Genomic DNA, 18,488 nt, shown 5'->3' on the forward strand with positions numbered 1-18,488 from the left:
TGACCACTATACTAACGAGGAGACGTGAGGGCATGAAATGAACAGCTGCTGATGTCTGCACAGCATCCAGCGACCACCTAGATGGCCTAGGGGGTCTCATTTTCCCCCGTCAAACGGCTTGCCCGATCTAAGGCTAATTTCTTTCTTTTTATCGGCACCAGGCTTAAAACTCAGTTTAAGGCGATAGTTCCGGGCTATGTTTGACTCCAGAGTTGAATCTGTCATCCCGCATTTCCTCAGCAAATCAAGCTACCCATCTCAAGTCTCATGAGCTGAGGACGGCAAAGTCCCTGTGGGCTTAGGACAGTCAAAGAAACCCCTGGGCTGCATGCTAAGCCCCTTTTCGGCTTCACTTTCCGAATCCTGCCCTAGCTTGCGATTAGTTTTTTTCTCACTTCTTGCCCCCATCTCCCACCTTGCCTCATGGTCTCCCCTCCTCTGCGCACCTGACAGTTTGCCTGCCCTTCCACTGCCTGTCTCCAGACTTTCCAAGGAGAAAAGGCAAAGCACTAAAGCGGGCCGGGCAACGGGTCAAGTTCCGCTTTCAGCGACTAGCAGGGAGGTAGCGTGGCCGAGCGGTCTAAGGCGCTGGATTAAGGCTCCAGTCTCTTCGGAGGCGTGGGTTCAAATCCCACCGCTGCCACTTTTCCTGGCCTTGCATTTTAAAGAAGAACGTAACGTTGACCTCTTCCTTCATTAGTGCCACCTCTGTCGCAATGAGCAAGCGGATGGTATGCCACACCCTGCAGGAAAAAGGTTTCGCTTCTGACGTCTTGCTTTTCTGGACATCCAGTCTCAAGTTTCCCATCTGGAACGGCGCTCCCTGCTGCTTTGTGAAGGCTTGCTGCAAGAGCCTTCGAAACCCAGGAGCTCTTGCGTTGAGCTGTGACGCGTCCTGGGAAGACCTCCCGTTGCAGCGGAATGAGCCCCACTTCCAGGGCGTGCTGGTAGCAAATTTCCCACAGCCCACAGGGAGCAAACGATCCCAGGTGTGATGTATCACCAGGAGAGGCTGAGATGAGAGTAAGGGTTCACGCGTGTGCCCGGACCGAGGTTAATGATGGGATTAGAGCTAGGGTTAGATGCAGGGAAAGAGTGAGAGTTATAATTAGGGATAAAGCTAACAGGTGATCATTACTCGTCATGTAACATGATACAAAGGGTCAGAAGAGGAACTGATTCAGGGTTACAATTTGGACTTCGCAGACAACAGGAGCACTAAATGGTGCTGAGGGGGACTCAATAAAGTGGACCGGCCGCCTAATGTAAGCAATTGTGCACAAATATTGTACGATGACTAGCGTTGCCGGTGCTTTTTTCTTAAAGAGTCAGTTCTTGGCACCCATTCCCTACTTGACTCAGCCTAATCTTCAAGAATATTTGTCAAGAACTAAAAAAATCCAGAAAAAGTTTAACCTCCCCGTCGGGGAATTGAACCCCGGTCTCCCGCGTGACAGGCGGGGATACTGACCACTATACTAACGAGGAGACGTGGGGCATGAAATGAACAGCTGCTGATGTCTGCACAGCATCCAGCGACCACCTAGATGGCCTAGGGGGTCTCATTTTCCCCCGTCAAACGGCTTGCCCGATCTAAGGCTAATTTCTTTCTTTTTATCGGCACCAGGCTTAAAACTCAGTTTAAGGCGATAGTTCCGGGCTATGTTTGACTCCAGAGTTGAATCTGTCATCCCGCATTTCCTCAGCAAATCAAGCTACCCATCTCAAGTCTCATGAGCTGAGGACGGCAAAGTCCCTGTGGGCTTAGGACAGTCAAAGAAACCCCTGGGCTGCATGCTAAGCCCCTTTTCGGCTTCACTTTCCGAATCCTGCCCTAGCTTGCGATTAGTTTTTTTCTCACTTCTTGCCCCCATCTCCCACCTTGCCTCATGGTCTCCCCTCCTCTGCGCACCTGACAGTTTGCCTGCCCTTCCACTGCCTGTCTCCAGACTTTCCAAGGAGAAAAGGCAAAGCACTAAAGCGGGCCGGGCAACGGGTCAAGTTCCGCTTTCGGCGACTAGCAGGGAGGTAGCGTGGCCGAGCGGTCTAAGGCGCTGGATTAAGGCTCCAGTCTCTTCGGAGGCGTGGGTTCAAATCCCACCGCTGCCACTTTTCCTGGCCTTGCATTTTAAAGAAGAACGTAACGTTGACCTCTTCCTTCATTAGTGCCACCTCTGTCGCAATGAGCAAGCGGATGGTATGCCACACCCTGCAGGAAAAAGGTTTCGCTTCTGACGTCTTGCTTTTCTGGACATCCAGTCTCAAGTTTCCCATCTGGAACGGCGCTCCCTGCTGCTTTGTGAAGGCTTGCTGCAAGAGCCTTCGAAACCCAGGAGCTCTTGCGTTGAGCTGTGACGCGTCCTGGGAAGACCTCCCGTTGCAGCGGAATGAGCCCCACTTCCAGGGCGTGCTGGTAGCAAATTTCCCACAGCCCACAGGGAGCAAACGATCCCAGGTGTGATGTATCACCAGGAGAGGCTGAGATGAGAGTAAGGGTTCACGCGTGTGCCCGGACCGAGGTTAATGATGGGATTAGAGCTAGGGTTAGATGCAGGGAAAGAGTGAGAGTTATAATTAGGGATAAAGCTAACAGGTGATCATTACTCGTCATGTAACATGATACAAAGGGTCAGAAGAGGAACTGATTCAGGGTTACAATTTGGACTTCGCAGACAACAGGAGCACTAAATGGTGCTGAGGGGGACTCAATAAAGTGGACCGGCCGCCTAATGTAAGCAATTGTGCACAAATATTGTACGATGACTAGCGTTGCCGGTGCTTTTTTCTTAAAGAGTCAGTTCTTGGCACCCATTCCCTACTTGACTCAGCCTAATCTTCAAGAATATTTGTCAAGAACTAAAAAAAATCCAGAAAAGGTTTAACCTCCCCGTCGGGGAATTGAACCCCGGTCTCCCGCGTGACAGGCGGGGATACTGACCACTATACTAACGAGGAGACGTGAGGGCATGAAATGAACAGCTGCTGATGTCTGCACAGCATCCAGCGACCACCTAGATGGCCTAGGGGGTCTCATTTTCCCCCGTCAAACGGCTTGCCCGATCTAAGGCTAATTTCTTTCTTTTTATCGGCACCAGGCTTAAAACTCAGTTTAAGGCGATAGTTCCGGGCTATGTTTGACTCCAGAGTTGAATCTGTCATCCCGCATTTCCTCAGCAAATCAAGCTACCCATCTCAAGTCTCATGAGCTGAGGACGGCAAAGTCCCTGTGGGCTTAGGACAGTCAAAGAAACCCCTGGGCTGCATGCTAAGCCCCTTTTCGGCTTCACTTTCCGAATCCTGCCCTAGCTTGCGATTAGTTTTTTTCTCACTTCTTGCCCCCATCTCCCACCTTGCCTCATGGTCTCCCCTCCTCTGCGCACCTGACAGTTTGCCTGCCCTTCCACTGCCTGTCTCCAGACTTTCCAAGGAGAAAAGGCAAAGCACTAAAGCGGGCCGGGCAACGGGTCAAGTTCCGCTTTCGGCGACTAGCAGGGAGGTAGCGTGGCCGAGCGGTCTAAGGCGCTGGATTAAGGCTCCAGTCTCTTCGGAGGCGTGGGTTCAAATCCCACCGCTGCCACTTTTCCTGGCCTTGCATTTTAAAGAAGAACGTAACGTTGACCTCTTCCTTCATTAGTGCCACCTCTGTCGCAATGAGCAAGCGGATGGTATGCCACACCCTGCAGGAAAAAGGTTTCGCTTCTGACGTCTTGCTTTTCTGGACATCCAGTCTCAAGTTTCCCATCTGGAACGGCGCTCCCTGCTGCTTTGTGAAGACTTGCTGCAAGAGCCTTCGAAACCCAGGAGCTCTTGCGTTGAGCTGTGACGCGTCCTGGGAAGACCTCCCGTTGCAGCGGAATGAGCCCCACTTCCAGGGCGTGCTGGTAGCAAATTTCCCACAGCCCACAGGGAGCAAACGATCCCAGGTGTGATGTATCACCAGGAGAGGCTGAGATGAGAGTAAGGGTTCACGCGTGTGCCCGGACCGAGGTTAATGATGGGATTAGAGCTAGGGTTAGATGCAGGGAAAGAGTGAGAGTTATAATTAGGGATAAAGCTAACAGGTGATCAGTACTCGTCATGTAACATGATACAAAGGGTCAGAAGAGGAACTGATTCAGGGTTACAATTTGGACTTCGCAGACAACAGGAGCACTAAATGGTGCTGAGGGGGACTCAATAAAGTGGACCGGCCGCCTAATGTAAGCAATTGTGCACAAATATTGTACGATGACTAGCGTTGCCGGTGCTTTTTTCTTAAAGAGTCAGTTCTTGGCACCCATTCCCTACTTGACTCAGCCTAATCTTCAAGAATATTTGTCAAGAACTAAAAAAAATCCAGAAAAGGTTTAACCTCCCCGTCGGGGCCGGTCTCCCGCGTGACAGGCGGGGATACTGACCACTATACTAACGAGGAGACGTGAGGGCATGAAATGAACAGCTGCTGATGTCTGCACAGCATCCAGCGACCACCTAGATGGCCTAGGGGGTCTCATTTTCCCCCGTCAAACGGCTTGCCCGATCTAAGGCTAATTTCTTTCTTTTTATCGGCACCAGGCTTAAAACTCAGTTTAAGGCGATAGTTCCGGGCTATGTTTGACTCCAGAGTTGAATCTGTCATCCCGCATTTCCTCAGCAAATCAAGCTACCCATCTCAAGTCTCATGAGCTGAGGACGGCAAAGTCCCTGTGGGCTTAGGACAGTCAAAGAAACCCCTGGGCTGCATGCTAAGCCCCTTTTCGGCTTCACTTTCCGAATCCTGCCCTAGCTTGCGATTAGTTTTTTTCTCACTTCTTGCCCCCAACTCCCACCTTGCCTCATGGTCTCCCCTCCTCTGCGCACCTGACAGTTTGCCTGCCCTTCCACTGCCTGTCTCCAGACTTTCCAAGGAGAAAAGGCAAAGCACTAAAGCGGGCCGGGCAACGGGTCAAGTTCCGCTTTCGGCGACTAGCAGGGAGGTAGCGTGGCCGAGCGGTCTAAGGTGCTGGATTAAGGCTCCAGTCTCTTCGGAGGCGTGGGTTCAAATCCCACCGCTGCCACTTTTCCTGGCCTTGCATTTTAAAGAAGAACGTAACGTTGACCTCTTCCTTCATTAGTGCCAGCTCTGTCGCAATGAGCAAGCGGATGGTATGCCACACCCTGCAGGAAAAAGGTTTCGCTTCTGACGTCTTGCTTTTCTGGACATCCAGTCTCAAGTTTCCCATCTGGAACGGCGCTCCCTGCTGCTTTGTGAAGGCTTGCTGCAAGAGCCTTCGAAACCCAGGAGCTCTTGCGTTGAGCTGTGACGCGTCCTGGGAAGACCTCCCGTTGCAGCGGAATGAGCCCCACTTCCAGGGCGTGCTGGTAGCAAATTTCCCACAGCCCACAGGGAGCAAACGATCCCAGGTGTGATGTATCACCAGGAGAGGCTGAGATGAGAGTAAGGGTTCACGCGTGTGCCCGGACCGAGGTTAATGATGGGATTAGAGCTAGGGTTAGATGCAGGGAAAGAGTGAGAGTTATAATTAGGGATAAAGCTAACAGGTGATCATTACTCGTCATGTAACATGATACAAAGGGTCAGAAGAGGAACTGATTCAGGGTTACAATTTGGACTTCGCAGACAACAGGAGCACTAAATGGTGCTGAGGGGGACTCAATAAAGTGGACCGGCCGCCTAATGTAAGCAATTGTGCACAAATATTGTACGATGACTAGCGTTGCCGGTGCTTTTTTCTTAAAGAGTCAGTTCTTGGCACCCATTCCCTACTTGACTCAGCCTAATCTTCAAGAATATTTGTCAAGAACTAAAAAAAATCCAGAAAAGGTTTAACCTCCCCGGTCTCCCGCGTGACAGGCGGGGATACTGACCACTATACTAACGAGGAGACGTGAGGGCATGAAATGAACAGCTGCTGATGTCTGCACAGCATCCAGCGACCACCTAGATGGCCTAGGGGGTCTCATTTTCCCCCGTCAAACGGCTTGCCCGATCTAAGGCTAATTTCTTTCTTTTTATCGGCACCAGGCTTAAAACTCAGTTTAAGGCGATAGTTCCGGGCTATGTTTGACTCCAGAGTTGAATCTGTCATCCCGCATTTCCTCAGCAAATCAAGCTACCCATCTCAAGTCTCATGAGCTGAGGACGGCAAAGTCCCTGTGGGCTTAGGACAGTCAAAGAAACCCCTGGGCTGCATGCTAAGCCCCTTTTCGGCTTCACTTTCCGAATCCTGCCCTAGCTTGCGATTAGTTTTTTTCTCACTTCTTGCCCCCAACTCCCACCTTGCCTCATGGTCTCCCCTCCTCTGCGCACCTGACAGTTTGCCTGCCCTTCCACTGCCTGTCTCCAGACTTTCCAAGGAGAAAAGGCAAAGCACTAAAGCGGGCCGGGCAACGGGTCAAGTTCCGCTTTCGGCGACTAGCAGGGAGGTAGCGTGGCCGAGCGGTCTAAGGTGCTGGATTAAGGCTCCAGTCTCTTCGGAGGCGTGGGTTCAAATCCCACCGCTGCCACTTTTCCTGGCCTTGCATTTTAAAGAAGAACGTAACGTTGACCTCTTCCTTCATTAGTGCCAGCTCTGTCGCAATGAGCAAGCGGATGGTATGCCACACCCTGCAGGAAAAAGGTTTCGCTTCTGACGTCTTGCTTTTCTGGACATCCAGTCTCAAGTTTCCCATCTGGAACGGCGCTCCCTGCTGCTTTGTGAAGGCTTGCTGCAAGAGCCTTCGAAACCCAGGAGCTCTTGCGTTGAGCTGTGACGCGTCCTGGGAAGACCTCCCGTTGCAGCGGAATGAGCCCCACTTCCAGGGCGTGCTGGTAGCAAATTTCCCACAGCCCACAGGGAGCAAACGATCCCAGGTGTGATGTATCACCAGGAGAGGCTGAGATGAGAGTAAGGGTTCACGCGTGTGCCCGGACCGAGGTTAATGATGGGATTAGAGCTAGGGTTAGATGCAGGGAAAGAGTGAGAGTTATAATTAGGGATAAAGCTAACAGGTGATCATTACTCGTCATGTAACATGATACAAAGGGTCAGAAGAGGAACTGATTCAGGGTTACAATTTGGACTTCGCAGACAACAGGAGCACTAAATGGTGCTGAGGGGGACTCAATAAAGTGGACCGGCCGCCTAATGTAAGCAATTGTGCACAAATATTGTACGATGACTAGCGTTGCCGGTGCTTTTTTCTTAAAGAGTCAGTTCTTGGCACCCATTCCCTACTTGACTCAGCCTAATCTTCAAGAATATTTGTCAAGAACTAAAAAAAATCCAGAAAAGGTTTAACCTCCCCGTCGGGGAATTGAACCCCGGTCTCCCGCGGGGATACTGACCACTATACTAACGAGGAGACGTGAGGGCATGAAATGAACAGCTGCTGATGTCTGCACAGCATCCAGCGACCACCTAGCTGGCCTAGGGGGTCTCATTTTCCCCCGTCAAACGGCTTGCCCGATCTAAGGCTAATTTCTTTCTTTTTATCGGCACCAGGCTTAAAACTCAGTTTAGGGCGATAGTTCCGGGCTATGTTTGACTCCAGAGTTGAATCTGTCATCCCGCATTTCCTCAGCAAATCAAGCTACCCATATCAAGTCTCATGAGCTGAGGACGGCAAAGTCCCTGTGGGCTTAGGACAGTCAAAGAAACCCCTGGGCTGCATGCTAAGCCCCTTTTCGGCTTCACTTTCCGAATCCTGCCCTAGCTTGCGATTAGTTTTTTTCTCACTTCTTGCCCCCATCTCCCACCTTGCCTCATGGTCTCCCCTCCTCTGCGCACCTGACAGTTTGCCTGCCCTTCCACTGCCTGTCTCCAGACTTTCCAAGGAGAAAAGGCAAAGCACTAAAGCGGGCCGGGCAACGGGTCAAGTTCCGCTTTCGGCGACTAGCAGGGAGGTAGCGTGGCCGAGCGGTCTAAGGCGCTGGATTAAGGCTCCAGTCTCTTCGGAGGCGTGGGTTCAAATCCCACCGCTGCCACTTTTCCTGGCCTTGCATTTTAAAGAAGAACGTAACGTTGACCTCTTCCTTCATTAGTGCCACCTCTGTCGCAATGAGCAAGCGGATGGTATGCCACACCCTGCAGGAAAAAGGTTTCGCTTCTGACGTCTTGCTTTTCTGGACATCCAGTCTCAAGTTTCCCATCTGGAACGGCGCTCCCTGCTGCTTTGTGAAGGCTTGCTGCAAGAGCCTTCGAAACCCAGGAGCTCTTGCGTTGAGCTGTGACGCGTCCTGGGAAGACCTCCCGTTGCAGCGGAATGAGCCCCACTTCCAGGGCGTGCTGGTAGCAAATTTCCCACAGCCCACAGGGAGCAAACGATCCCAGGTGTGATGTATCACCAGGAGAGGCTGAGATGAGAGTAGGGGTTCACGCGTGTGCCCGGACCGAGGTTAATGATGGGATTAGAGCTAGGGTTAGATGCAGGGAAAGAGTGAGAGTTATAATTAGGGATAAAGCTAACAGGTGATCATTACTCGTCATGTAACATGATACAAAGGGTCAGAAGAGGAACTGATTCAGGGTTACAATTTGGACTTCGCAGACAACAGGAGCACTAAATGGTGCTGAGGGGGACTCAATAAAGTGGACCGGCCGCCTAATGTAAGCAATTGTGCACAAATATTGTACGATGACTAGCGTTGCCGGTGCTTTTTTCTTAAAGAGTCAGTTCTTGGCACCCATTCCCTACTTGACTCAGCCTAATCTTCAAGAATATTTGTCAAGAACTAAAAAAAATCCAGAAAAGGTTTAACCTCCCCGTCGGGGAATTGAACCCCGGTCTCCCGCGTGACAGGCGGGGATACTGACCACTATACTAACGAGGAGACGTGAGGGCATGAAATGAACAGCTGCTGATGTCTGCACAGCATCCAGCGACCACCTAGATGGCCTAGGGGGTCTCATTTTCCCCCGTCAAACGGCTTGCCCGATCTAAGGCTAATTTCTTTCTTTTTATCGGCACCAGGCTTAAAACTCAGTTTAAGGCGATAGTTCCGGGCTATGTTTGACTCCAGAGTTGAATCTGTCATCCCGCATTTCCTCAGCAAATCAAGCTACCCATCTCAAGTCTCATGAGCTGAGGACGGCAAAGTCCCTGTGGGCTTAGGACAGTCAAAGAAACCCCTGGGCTGCATGCTAAGCCCCTTTTCGGCTTCACTTTCCGAATCCTGCCCTAGCTTGCGATTAGTTTTTTTCTCACTTCTTGCCCCCATCTCCCACCTTGCCTCATGGTCTCCCCTCCTCTGCGCACCTGACAGTTTGCCTGCCCTTCCACTGCCTGTCTCCAGACTTTCCAAGGAGAAAAGGCAAAGCACTAAAGCGGGCCGGGCAACGGGTCAAGTTCCGCTTTCGGCGACTAGCAGGGAGGTAGCGTGGCCGAGCGGTCTAAGGTGCTGGATTAAGGCTCCAGTCTCTTCGGAGGCGTGGGTTCAAATCCCACCGCTGCCACTTTTCCTGGCCTTGCATTTTAAAGAAGAACGTAACGTTGACCTCTTCCTTCATTAGTGCCACCTCTGTCGCAATGAGCAAGCGGATGGTATGCCACACCCTGCAGGAAAAAGGTTTCGCTTCTGACGTCTTGCTTTTCTGGACATCCAGTCTCAAGTTTCCCATCTGGAACGGCGCTCCCTGCTGCTTTGTGAAGGCTTGCTGCAAGAGCCTTCGAAACCCAGGAGCTCTTGCGTTGAGCTGTGACGCGTCCTGGGAAGACCTCCCGTTGCAGCGGAATGAGCCCCACTTCCAGGGCGTGCTGGTAGCAAATTTCCCACAGCCCACAGGGAGCAAACGATCCCAGGTGTGATGTATCACCAGGAGAGGCTGAGATGAGAGTAAGGGTTCACGCGTGTGCCCGGACCGAGGTTAATGATGGGATTAGAGCTAGGGTTAGATGCAGGGAAAGAGTGAGAGTTATAATTAGGGATAAAGCTAACAGGTGATCATTACTCGTCATGTAACATGATACAAAGGGTCAGAAGAGGAACTGATTCAGGGTTACAATTTGGACTTCGCAGACAACAGGAGCACTAAATGGTGCTGAGGGGGACTCAATAAAGTGGACCGGCCGCCTAATGTAAGCAATTGTGCACAAATATTGTACGATGACTAGCGTTGCCGGTGCTTTTTTCTTAAAGAGTCAGTTCTTGGCACCCATTCCCTACTTGACTCAGCCTAATCTTCAAGAATATTTGTCAAGAACTAAAAAAAATCCAGAAAAGGTTTAACCTCCCCGTCGGGGAATTGAACCCGGATACTGACCACTATACTAACGAGGAGACGTGAGGGCATGAAATGAACAGCTGCTGATGTCTGCACAGCATCCAGCGACCACCTAGATGGCCTAGGGGGTCTCATTTTCCCCCGTCAAACGGCTTGCCCGATCTAAGGCTAATTTCTTTCTTTTTATCGGCACCAGGCTTAAAACTCAGTTTAAGGCGATAGTTCCGGGCTATGTTTGACTCCAGAGTTGAATCTGTCATCCCGCATTTCCTCAGCAAATCAAGCTACCCATCTCAAGTCTCATGAGCTGAGGACGGCAAAGTCCCTGTGGGCTTAGGACAGTCAAAGAAACCCCTGGGCTGCATGCTAAGCCCCTTTTCGGCTTCACTTTCCGAATCCTGCCCTAGCTTGCGATTAGTTTTTTCCTCACTTCTTGCCCCCATCTCCCACCTTGCCTCATGGTCTCCCCTCCTCTGCGCACCTGACAGTTTGCCTGCCCTTCCACTGCCTGTCTCCAGACTTTCCAAGGAGAAAAGGCAAAGCACTAAAGCGGGCCGGGCAACGGGTCAAGTTCCGCTTTCGGCGACTAGCAGGGAGGTAGCGTGGCCGAGCGGTCTAAGGCGCTGGATTAAGGCTCCAGTCTCTTCGGAGGCGTGGGTTCAAATCCCACCGCTGCCACTTTTCCTGGCCTTGCATTTTAAAGAAGAACGTAACGTTGACCTCTTCCTTCATTAGTGCCACCTCTGTCGCAATGAGCAAGCGGATGGTATGCCACACCCTGCAGGAAAAAGGTTTCGCTTCTGACGTCTTGCTTTTCTGGACATCCAGTCTCAAGTTTCCCATCTGGAACGGCGCTCCCTGCTGCTTTGTGAAGACTTGCTGCAAGAGCCTTCGAAACCCAGGAGCTCTTGCGTTGAGCTGTGACGCGTCCTGGGAAGACCTCCCGTTGCAGCGGAATGAGCCCCACTTCCAGGGCGTGCTGGTAGCAAATTTCCCACAGCCCACAGGGAGCAAACGATCCCAGGTGTGATGTATCACCAGGAGAGGCTGAGATGAGAGTAAGGGTTCACGCGTGTGCCCGGACCGAGGTTAATGATGGGATTAGAGCTAGGGTTAGATGCAGGGAAAGAGTGAGAGTTATAATTAGGGATAAAGCTAACAGGTGATCATTACTCGTCATGTAACATGATACAAAGGGTCAGAAGAGGAACTGATTCAGGGTTACAATTTGGACTTCGCAGACAACAGGAGCACTAAATGGTGCTGAGGGGGACTCAATAAAGTGGACCGGCCGCCTAATGTAAGCAATTGTGCACAAATATTGTACGATGACTAGCGTTGCCGGTGCTTTTTTCTTAAAGAGTCAGTTCTTGGCACCCATTCCCTACTTGACTCAGCCTAATCTTCAAGAATATTTGTCAAGAACTAAAAAAAATCCAGAAAAGGTTTAACCTCCCCGTCGGGGAACCCCGGTCTCCCGCGTGACAGGCGGGGATACTGACCACTATACTAACGAGGAGACGTGAGGGCATGAAATGAACAGCTGCTGATGTCTGCACAGCATCCAGCGACCACCTAGATGGCCTAGGGGGTCTCATTTTCCCCCGTCAAACGGCTTGCCCGATCTAAGGCTAATTTCTTTCTTTTTATCGGCACCAGGCTTAAAACTCAGTTTAAGGCGATAGTTCCGGGCTATGTTTGACTCCAGAGTTGAATCTGTCATCCCGCATTTCCTCAGCAAATCAAGCTACCCATCTCAAGTCTCATGAGCTGAGGACGGCAAAGTCCCTGTGGGCTTAGGACAGTCAAAGAAACCCCTGGGCTGCATGCTAAGCCCCTTTTCGGCTTCACTTTCCGAATCCTGCCCTAGCTTGCGATTAGTTTTTTTCTCACTTCTTGCCCCCATCTCCCACCTTGCCTCATGGTCTCCCCTCCTCTGCGCACCTGACAGTTTGCCTGCCCTTCCACTGCCTGTCTCCAGACTTTCCAAGGAGAAAAGGCAAAGCACTAAAGCGGGCCGGGCAACGGGTCAAGTTCCGCTTTCAGCGACTAGCAGGGAGGTAGCGTGGCCGAGCGGTCTAAGGCGCTGGATTAAGGCTCCAGTCTCTTCGGAGGCGTGGGTTCAAATCCCACCGCTGCCACTTTTCCTGGCCTTGCATTTTAAAGAAGAACGTAACGTTGACCTCTTCCTTCATTAGTGCCACCTCTGTCGCAATGAGCAAGCGGATGGTATGCCACACCCTGCAGGAAAAAGGTTTCGCTTCTGACGTCTTGCTTTTCTGGACATCCAGTCTCAAGTTTCCCATCTGGAACGGCGCTCCCTGCTGCTTTGTGAAGGCTTGCTGCAAGAGCCTTCGAAACCCAGGAGCTCTTGCGTTGAGCTGTGACGCGTCCTGGGAAGACCTCCCGTTGCAGCGGAATGAGCCCCACTTCCAGGGCGTGCTGGTAGCAAATTTCCCACAGCCCACAGGGAGCAAACGATCCCAGGTGTGATGTATCACCAGGAGAGGCTGAGATGAGAGTAAGGGTTCACGCGTGTGCCCGGACCGAGGTTAATGATGGGATTAGAGCTAGGGTTAGATGCAGGGAAAGAGTGAGAGTTATAATTAGGGATAAAGCTAACAGGTGATCATTACTCGTCATGTAACATGATACAAAGGGTCAGAAGAGGAACTGATTCAGGGTTACAATTTGGACTTCGCAGACAACAGGAGCACTAAATGGTGCTGAGGGGGACTCAATAAAGTGGACCGGCCGCCTAATGTAAGCAATTGTGCACAAATATTGTACGATGACTAGCGTTGCCGGTGCTTTTTTCTTAAAGAGTCAGTTCTTGGCACCCATTCCCTACTTGACTCAGCCTAATCTTCAAGAATATTTGTCAAGAACTAAAAAAATCCAGAAAAGGTTTAACCTCCCCGTCGGGGAATTGAACCCCGGTCTCCCGCGTGACAGGCGGGGATACTGACCACTATACTAACGAGGAGACGTGGGGCATGAAATGAACAGCTGCTGATGTCTGCACAGCATCCAGCGACCACCTAGATGGCCTAGGGGGTCTCATTTTCCCCAGTCAAACGGCTTGCCCGATCTAAGGCTAATTTCTTTCTTTTTATCGGCACCAGGCTTAAAACTCAGTTTAAGGCGATAGTTCCGGGCTATGTTTGACTCCAGAGTTGAATCTGTCATCCCGCATTTCCTCAGCAAATCAAGCTACCCATCTCAAGTCTCATGAGCTGAGGACGGCAAAGTCCCTGTGGGCTTAGGACAGTCAAAGAAACCCCTGGGCTGCATGCTAAGCCCCTTTTCGGCTTCACTTTCCGAATCCTGCCCTAGCTTGCGATTAGTTTTTTTCTCACTTCTTGCCCCCATCTCCCACCTTGCCTCATGGTCTCCCCTCCTCTGCGCACCTGACAGTTTGCCTGCCCTTCCACTGCCTGTCTCCAGACTTTCCAAGGAGAAAAGGCAAAGCACTAAAGCGGGCCGGGCAACGGGTCAAGTTCCGCTTTCGGCGACTAGCAGGGAGGTAGCGTGGCCGAGCGGTCTAAGGCGCTGGATTAAGGCTCCAGTCTCTTCGGAGGCGTGGGTTCAAATCCCACCGCTGCCACTTTTCCTGGCCTTGCATTTTAAAGAAGAACGTAACGTTGACCTCTTCCTTCATTAGTGCCACCTCTGTCGCAATGAGCAAGCGGATGGTATGCCACACCCTGCAGGAAAAAGGTTTCGCTTCTGACGTCTTGCTTTTCTGGACATCCAGTCTCAAGTTTCCCATCTGGAACGGCGCTCCCTGCTGCTTTGTGAAGGCTTGCTGCAAGAGCCTTCGAAACCCAGGAGCTCTTGCGTTGAGCTGTGACGCGTCCTGGGAAGACCTCCCGTTGCAGCGGAATGAGCCCCACTTCCAGGGCGTGCTGGTAGCAAATTTCCCACAGCCCACAGGGAGCAAACGATCCCAGGTGTGATGTATCACCAGGAGAGGCTGAGATGAGAGTAAGGGTTCACGCGTGTGCCCGGACCGAGGTTAATGATGGGATTAGAGCTAGGGTTAGATGCAGGGAAAGAGTGAGAGTTATAATTAGGGATAAAGCTAACAGGTGATCATTACTCGTCATGTAACATGATACAAAGGGTCAGAAGAGGAACTGATTCAGGGTTACAATTTGGACTTCGCAGACAACAGGAGCACTAAATGGTGCTGAGGGGGACTCAATAAAGTGGACCGGCCGCCTAATGTAAGCAATTGTGCACAAATATTGTACGATGACTAGCGTTGCCGGTGCTTTTTTCTTAAAGAGTCAGTTCTTGGCACCCATTCCCTACTTGACTCAGCCTAATCTTCAAGAATATTTGTCAAGAACTAAAAAAAATCCAGAAAAGGTTTAACCTCCCCGTCGGGGAATTGAACCCCGGTCTCCCGCGTGACAGGCGGGGATACTGACCACTATACTAACGAGGAGACGTGAGGGCATGAAATGAACAGCTGCTGATGTCTGCACAGCATCCAGCGACCACCTAGATGGCCTAGGGGGTCTCATTTTCCCCCGTCAAACGGCTTGCCCGATCTAAGGCTAATTTCTTTCTTTTTATCGGCACCAGGCTTAAAACTCAGTTTAAGGCGATAGTTCCGGGCTATGTTTGACTCCAGAGTTGAATCTGTCATCCCGCATTTCCTCAGCAAATCAAGCTACCCATCTCAAGTCTCATGAGCTGAGGACGGCAAAGTCCCTGTGGGCTTAGGACAGTCAAAGAAACCCCTGGGCTGCATGCTAAGCCCCTTTTCGGCTTCACTTTCCGAATCCTGCCCTAGCTTGCGATTAGTTTTTTTCTCACTTCTTGCCCCCATCTCCCACCTTGCCTCATGGTCTCCCCTCCTCTGCGCACCTGACAGTTTGCCTGCCCTTCCACTGCCTGTCTCCAGACTTTCCAAGGAGAAAAGGCAAAGCACTAAAGCGGGCCGGGCAACGGGTCAAGTTCCGCTTTCGGCGACTAGCAGGGAGGTAGCGTGGCCGAGCGGTCTAAGGCGCTGGATTAAGGCTCCAGTCTCTTCGGAGGCGTGGGTTCAAATCCCACCGCTGCCACTTTTCCTGGCCTTGCATTTTAAAGAAGAACGTAACGTTGACCTCTTCCTTCATTAGTGCCACCTCTGTCGCAATGAGCAAGCGGATGGTATGCCACACCCTGCAGGAAAAAGGTTTCGCTTCTGACGTCTTGCTTTTCTGGACATCCAGTCTCAAGTTTCCCATCTGGAACGGCGCTCCCTGCTGCTTTGTGAAGACTTGCTGCAAGAGCCTTCGAAACCCAGGAGCTCTTGCGTTGAGCTGTGACGCGTCCTGGGAAGACCTCCCGTTGCAGCGGAATGAGCCCCACTTCCAGGGCGTGCTGGTAGCAAATTTCCCACAGCCCACAGGGAGCAAACGATCCCAGGTGTGATGTATCACCAGGAGAGGCTGAGATGAGAGTAAGGGTTCACGCGTGTGCCCGGACCGAGGTTAATGATGGGATTAGAGCTAGGGTTAGATGCAGGGAAAGAGTGAGAGTTATAATTAGGGATAAAGCTAACAGGTGATCAGTACTCGTCATGTAACATGATACAAAGGGTCAGAAGAGGAACTGATTCAGGGTTACAATTTGGACTTCGCAGACAACAGGAGCACTAAATGGTGCTGAGGGGGACTCAATAAAGTGGACCGGCCGCCTAATGTAAGCAATTGTGCACAAATATTGTACGATGACTAGCGTTGCCGGTGCTTTTTTCTTAAAGAGTCAGTTCTTGGCACCCATTCCCTACTTGACTCAGCCTAATCTTCAAGAATATTTGTCAAGAACTAAAAAAAATCCAGAAAAGGTTTAACCTCCCCGTCGGGGCCGGTCTCCCGCGTGACAGGCGGGGATACTGACCACTATACTAACGAGGAGACGTGAGGGCATGAAATGAACAGCTGCTGATGTCTGCACAGCATCCAGCGACCACCTAGATGGCCTAGGGGGTCTCATTTTCCCCCGTCAAACGGCTTGCCCGATCTAAGGCTAATTTCTTTCTTTTTATCGGCACCAGGCTTAAAACTCAGTTTAAGGCGATAGTTCCGGGCTATGTTTGACTCCAGAGTTGAATCTGTCATCCCGCATTTCCTCAGCAAATCAAGCTACCCATCTCAAGTCTCATGAGCTGAGGACGGCAAAGTCCCTGTGGGCTTAGGACAGTCAAAGAAACCCCTGGGCTGCATGCTAAGCCCCTTTTCGGCTTCACTTTCCGAATCCTGCCCTAGCTTGCGATTAGTTTTTTTCTCACTTCTTGCCCCCAACTCCCACCTTGCCTCATGGTCTCCCCTCCTCTGCGCACCTGACAGTTTGCCTGCCCTTCCACTGCCTGTCTCCAGACTTTCCAAGGAGAAAAGGCAAAGCACTAAAGCGGGCCGGGCAACGGGTCAAGTTCCGCTTTCGGCGACTAGCAGGGAGGTAGCGTGGCCGAGCGGTCTAAGGTGCTGGATTAAGGCTCCAGTCTCTTCGGAGGCGTGGGTTCAAATCCCACCGCTGCCACTTTTCCTGGCCTTGCATTTTAAAGAAGAACGTAACGTTGACCTCTTCCTTCATTAGTGCCAGCTCTGTCGCAATGAGCAAGCGGATGGTATGCCACACCCTGCAGGAAAAAGGTTTCGCTTCTGACGTCTTGCTTTTCTGGACATCCAGTCTCAAGTTTCCCATCTGGAACGGCGCTCCCTGCTGCTTTGTGAAGGCTTGCTGCAAGAGCCTTCGAAACCCAGGAGCTCTTGCGTTGAGCTGTGACGCGTCCTGGGAAGACCTCCCGTTGCAGCGGAATGAGCCCCACTTCCAGGGCGTGCTGGTAGCAAATTTCCCACAGCCCACAGGGAGCAAACGATCCCAGGTGTGATGTATCACCAGGAGAGGCTGAGATGAGAGTAAGGGTTCACGCGTGTGCCCGGACCGAGGTTAATGATGGGATTAGAGCTAGGGTTAGATGCAGGGAAAGAGTGAGAGTTATAATTAGGGATAAAGCTAACAGGTGATCATTACTCGTCATGTAACATGATACAAAGGGTCAGAAGAGGAACTGATTCAGGGTTACAATTTGGACTTCGCAGACAACAGGAGCACTAAATGGTGCTGAGGGGGACTCAATAAAGTGGACCGGCCGCCTAATGTAAGCAATTGTGCACAAATATTGTACGATGACTAGCGTTGCCGGTGCTTTTTTCTTAAAGAGTCAGTTCTTGGCACCCATTCCCTACTTGACTCAGCCTAATCTTCAAGAATATTTGTCAAGAACTAAAAAAAATCCAGAAAAGGTTGAACCTCCCCGGTCTCCCGCGTGACAGGCGGGGATACTGACCACTATACTAACGAGGAGACGTGAGGGCATGAAATGAACAGCTGCTGATGTCTGCACAGCATCCAGCGACCACCTAGATGGCCTAGGGGGTCTCATTTTCCCCCGTCAAACGGCTTGCCCGATCTAAGGCTAATTTCTTTCTTTTTATCGGCACCAGGCTTAAAACTCAGTTTAAGGCGATAGTTCCGGGCTATGTTTGACTCCAGAGTTGAATCTGTCATCCCGCATTTCCTCAGCAAATCAAGCTACCCATCTCAAGTCTCATGAGCTGAGGACGGCAAAGTCCCTGTGGGCTTAGGACAGTCAAAGAAACCCCTGGGCTGCATGCTAAGCCCCTTTTCGGCTTCACTTTCCGAATCCTGCCCTAGCTTGCGATTAGTTTTTTTCTCACTTCTTGCCCCCAACTCCCACCTTGCCTCATGGTCTCCCCTCCTCTGCGCACCTGACAGTTTGCCTGCCCTTCCACTGCCTGTCTCCAGACTTTCCAAGGAGAAAAGGCAAAGCACTAAAGCGGGCCGGGCAACGGGTCAAGTTCCGCTTTCGGCGACTAGCAGGGAGGTAGCGTGGCCGAGCGGTCTAAGGTGCTGGATTAAGGCTCCAGTCTCTTCGGAGGCGTGGGTTCAAATCCCACCGCTGCCACTTTTCCTGGCCTTGCATTTTAAAGAAGAACGTAACGTTGACCTCTTCCTTCATTAGTGCCAGCTCTGTCGCAATGAGCAAGCGGATGGTATGCCACACCCTGCAGGAAAAAGGTTTCGCTTCTGACGTCTTGCTTTTCTGGACATCCAGTCTCAAGTTTCCCATCTGGAACGGCGCTCCCTGCTGCTTTGTGAAGGCTTGCTGCAAGAGCCTTCGAAACCCAGGAGCTCTTGCGTTGAGCTGTGACGCGTCCTGGGAAGACCTCCCGTTGCAGCGGAATGAGCCCCACTTCCAGGGCGTGCTGGTAGCAAATTTCCCACAGC

General features: G+C 51.4%; 5 non-coding genes across 5 annotated transcripts; all 5 read right to left on the bottom strand.

Moving 5' to 3' along the window:
• Positions 1 to 1,416: 1,416 nt before the first annotated feature.
• On the bottom strand, positions 1,417 to 1,488 carry TRNAD-GUC (transfer RNA aspartic acid (anticodon GUC)). Its single transcript has one exon. It is a non-coding gene; the product is annotated as a tRNA-Asp (tRNA).
• Positions 1,489 to 2,883: 1,395 nt separating this feature from the next.
• On the bottom strand, positions 2,884 to 2,955 carry TRNAD-GUC (transfer RNA aspartic acid (anticodon GUC)). The gene has a single exon. It is a non-coding gene; the product is annotated as a tRNA-Asp (tRNA).
• A 5,764-nt stretch (positions 2,956 to 8,719) lies between these two features.
• Positions 8,720 to 8,791, bottom strand: TRNAD-GUC (transfer RNA aspartic acid (anticodon GUC)). Its single transcript has one exon. It is a non-coding gene; the product is annotated as a tRNA-Asp (tRNA).
• A 4,304-nt stretch (positions 8,792 to 13,095) lies between these two features.
• TRNAD-GUC (transfer RNA aspartic acid (anticodon GUC)) lies at positions 13,096 to 13,167 on the bottom strand. Its single transcript has one exon. It is a non-coding gene; the product is annotated as a tRNA-Asp (tRNA).
• A 1,395-nt stretch (positions 13,168 to 14,562) lies between these two features.
• TRNAD-GUC (transfer RNA aspartic acid (anticodon GUC)) lies at positions 14,563 to 14,634 on the bottom strand. Its single transcript has one exon. It is a non-coding gene; the product is annotated as a tRNA-Asp (tRNA).
• Between the last annotated feature and the right edge of the window lie 3,854 nt (positions 14,635 to 18,488).

The sequence above is a fragment of the Ambystoma mexicanum genome, unplaced genomic scaffold (genome assembly GCF_040938575.1).
Source record: "Ambystoma mexicanum isolate Mex_15411 unplaced genomic scaffold, UKY_AmexF1_1 Mex_scaf20, whole genome shotgun sequence".
Taxonomy (NCBI): Eukaryota; Metazoa; Chordata; class Amphibia; order Caudata; family Ambystomatidae; genus Ambystoma; species Ambystoma mexicanum.